We start from the raw sequence: 4,396 nt of genomic DNA, 5'->3' as shown, positions 1-4,396 counted from the left end.
CCTCCTCTCCCCAGTCCGCCGCCGCCACCTCTCCTCCTTCCCTTCTCTCACCTCCCGTCGACAGGAGAGTTTCTATAGGGGTACACCGAGAGGTGCAGCTCCTCGCCGGCGGACGCTACGCTCCCGCCTCCGATCGCCGCCGTCGCCATGTCCGAGAGCTCGGGGTGGATCCCCGCGATCCATTCCCGGCGCTAGGAGCCCCGGGGACCGATTACTCTGCCGGATCCGACCACGTCTACGGCGAGTTCCCGGTGCTCCTTCCCCTGCATCGGTTCTTCAGTTCAGGAACAGCTACGCCGACGGCCTTCTTCCTCTCCGGCGCTTCTCCCGTCACAGATCGGCGCCCCCTCGTCCGGTTCTAGGTGACGACCGCCCCTCCTCCCTTCTCCATGGCATAGATGGCGCGGTAGAGGTGATGCTTCTCTGTTCCCAGGAGAGCGCGATTGGAGACGTGTGTGTGTTAGCAGGATGAGTACGCTCGACGTGGGGAGGTTCAGTGTAGAGGAAGGTGCGACTTTCCCTCTCCCGCAGGTGTGGTAGAGGCCGTGGTAGAGATGGCCATCTCCGATGACCTCCTTGTCACCGGATCGCAGGTGCAGGCTAGCGAGCAGAAGCGAGGCTATGTTAGGTTGCGTTAGATCCTTCCTCTGTCAGTCGATGCATCATAGCGCAGTGGTTGGTCGTGCGTTGTTTCTTCGTCAGGTGTAGGGATCGATTCCCAGTAGAAACACCCCCCTTTTTGTTTTTCCTTTTCCCGTTTCATCAGCAGGGCAGCACAGTAGTAGTTCCTCTGCTTTGGTCCTCCTTTGCCGAGTACTTGGAGCCCAGCAGAGTGGTAGGAATGCAGTTTGCACTCCAGCAGGTCTGGGGTTCGACCCCAGCACCTCACCTTTTGACTGAACCTTGTTTTTCTTTCTATTCTTTCTTCCTTGCTATTTGGTAGCTAAACAACCCTGTTATTTTGTATTTGGTATTTCTTTTCTTCCTTGGTTTTTATTTTTTTTCTTTTTCTGCATAGTGTGTGTTTGTCATAGGCTTGGTGAAGGTTGGTGATGGAGTGTGTGCATGGTGGCACACACACAAGGGGTGTTTTGTGCATAAGAGTGTGTGTGTGTGTGTATGATTTTGCCCCACACACCTTGCAAAGATGTGGGTGTAGGGTGCTTGCAGCATGTGTGTGTTATTTCACTAGGGGTGCTCATGTAGCAAAAATCAGGTGTAGGAGATCATGTAGCCTTATCATGCTTAGAAGTGCAATTTTGTTGTTGATGCAAGTAAGCATAGAGTTGCTAGTTAAGCATGGGTATATTCTTATGGGGGGTGCACCTTGAGGGGGACATGACTCCAAGGGTGTTCCTTGTGGTGCATGTGAGTGTGTGCACCATCACATGCCCATATGTGGGGTAGTGCATACTCTCTTGTTAGCTTAGAGTTATTTTTTTGTGTTGAGCTTGATGCTAGTGCTAGTGAGGTATTGTGTGTGTTGGAGTTGTTGATATGCATGACACAAACATGGGGTTCAAACCGCCATGTCACTTTGTCATTGTGCACATGAAACCCTCCTATGTAGTTGTCATCTTGTAAGCATACCTTATGGGGTTGCATTTTCATTTTGTTGAAAGTTTGGGCTTTGTTTCCATGGTATAGATGGAGCCCAAAGGCATGGATCTTGGTGTGTTAGTGGTAGGGGTTTGTGCTCAACACCATAGTGGTGTAAAACACCTCTTGGGAACATGTGTGTGCAAACTATGCCTAGACAAAGTGGGCATGTGGCTGGAAAATTCCAGATTTTTGAACTCTGAAAATTTCACTAAGTCTGGAATGCTGAAAACATTTTCTTCCCCTGTAGATAAGGTTGTGCTGGTCATTCTGTTGAGAACTGGACTTAGTTCAGTGCTAGTGTTTTGAACCTGGGATGTTTGTGAAGCTTGCTGTCAATCTTCAAGTCATTTGGAGTCCAGTAGCTTGTGTTTTGATTGCTGTCAAAAAGCTTCAGAACAGAAACAGAAACTCAGGTGCAGGAATTTTCACAAAGTCCCTGAGAACTGATGGTTTTGGGAAAGTTTGTGGCCTTGTATCTTCTAGAGTTTATTTACTTTTGCTGTGATTCATGCTGGAGCTTGTAGTGTTCTTGGTTGGCAACAGCCACATATATTATTTGTCATATTTGAAGACCTTTAGCTATGTTGCATGTGGCTCACAAACAGCTAAGATGCAGAAACTGGCAGATTGCGTAGTTTTGCCATTTTGTTCAAAGTTTGTGTTTAATTGTTGTTGGGGTGTTCTACCTTGCTCCATTTCATTCATGTTGGGTTAATATATGTCTTGGCAACCTGGGAACACCAGATTTGTGCCAATTGTGTGTGTGGTGATGAATCTTTCACGTAGGGCTTCATATCGTGTTTCGTTGATTCCCGTTGATCCGTAGCTCCGTTTGCAAAGTTCTTTACATGGTTTTGCACCGTTTTTACGAGATGCACCTATTCATATAATTCCCATGCATGTGCAAATAGTTTAGTGCAAAGGTCTGTCCAGGAACTTGTTGTAGTTTATCTTGCTTGTGCTAGTGTTAGAAATAGTGGTGCATGCTCAACTTTCATCTCATGCATCCTGTGATTGTTGCATTTTGTGGTGCTGCTGTTCATTGGTTGTTATTCTTGTGTTGGGTAGCACCGGGAGCAGAGACCGATTACGTGGAGTCAGGAGAGTACGTGCAGGACGATCCAGAACCATTCCAAGCTGAGGATATCACAGGCAAGATGATATGACCTTGATCCCATCTCTAGACTTGTTATGTTAGTTTCGGTTCCATGTCAAATTGCTTTCTGCCTACCACTGAAAATATATTGCCTCTTCATATGCCATGAGCCTAAACACCTTACTCTTTCCTAGCAAACTTGCATGGCTAGGTTGGCCTGTTCAGCTACTAATGATAGCGTTGTTAGTTGCAGGTGATTTAAACTCATGTGATTACATGAGATTGATATCATTATATTAATTTATGTTATTTAATTAATGTATCTATATACTTGGTAAATGACGGGAGGCCTAGCCTTTTGCCGGGTGTCTTGTTCCGTTATTGCCGCCTTAGTTACCGGTTACCGGTGTTTGGTTCCATAATGATCGCTCCTAACACGTTCGGGGTTGTTATGGGGACCCCCTTGATAAATCGCGTAGCGTTAAGGCTTGTCCGGCAGGACCCAACTTTGGTTTTAAACTGCTAATCACATAATAATCTGCATAGGGAATAGCTACCCCGAGGAATTTAATCAACAACCCGGGCCAGTGCTCCCCATGAGTGTTGGTCCCACCTGAGCGATGTCCGGGGCCCCACTGGTCACCCAGAGGTTTAGCCATCCCGACGTCTAGCTCATCTGTCGTGTCCTGAGACTGAGATACGCGGCTCTTATCAGGGTCGTCGACACGACGGGAGGTCCTGCTAGCCTTGTCTTGCCTTAGCGGTATACCTTGCGTATAGGAATCCCGGTGAAACTTTGGTTTTCCCCAGAGTTGAGGTTTTCCTCTAAGGAATCCGACGAGATCACGAGATTCGTGATAGAGGATGCCTTTGCGGCCTGTGTTCGTTTGTGATGGACTAGTTGGAGCACCCCTGCAGGGTTTAATCTTTCGGAAAGCCGTGCCCGCGGTTATGTGGCAACTTGGAACATTTTGTTAACATCCGGTTTTAGAGAACTTAAACCTAAACAAATAAAAATGCCAACTGTGTGCGTAACCGTGACTGTCCCCTTCGAAGATCTATCTTCGACCGGGAACACGGTGGGGTTATGATTGCCGTAGGTAGGTGTTCAGGATCACTTTCTGATCAAGTATTCCCGATCGTTAGCGTAGACCACTTTCACTTCCTTCTCGCGTAAGTTAGCCACTTATTCAATCATAGGGTGCCGCAGCCTGAAACACTTCACCCCTTCCTTACCCAATAACATGACTAGTTCTGGCACCAAGGTCTTAGATTGCTGAGTCCCCGTGGCTCACGGATTCCTCCGAAACTTCCAGCGGGTACAGGTACCCCAGAGGCAGATGATCCCGACGGCACCCAGTTGGCGTGGCAGTACGACGAGGAGATAGATCGCCTTTACGTGAACTATCCAGAGGACTGAGTCGTGGTCGTGAAAGTGGGCCTGCAGCGGGTAGCATAGCATTTCCCTTGTTTTGTAGTCCGTACCGGAACTACCTTGTTTGTATCTGCGTTGTACTCTGTATTATTAATAAGAAGACAGTTGCATCCCAGATTGTCTACTTTATTTATTATTATGTGCTATGTTTACTTGCTTGCAAAACACTTAGATGCGCTTCTTTCCTATTCGGGGCCTCGACCCTCAGATCGGAAAGGACCGCATCTTGGTCGTTACACTCTATCTAGGTCTTCCTTTGAAAA

This window comes from Hordeum vulgare, chromosome 2H (assembly GCF_904849725.1).
Source record: "Hordeum vulgare subsp. vulgare chromosome 2H, MorexV3_pseudomolecules_assembly, whole genome shotgun sequence".
NCBI lineage: Eukaryota > Viridiplantae > Streptophyta > Magnoliopsida > Poales > Poaceae > Hordeum > Hordeum vulgare.
The sequence above is the reverse complement of the archived record's forward strand: the minus strand, read 5'-3'. Positions refer to the sequence as shown.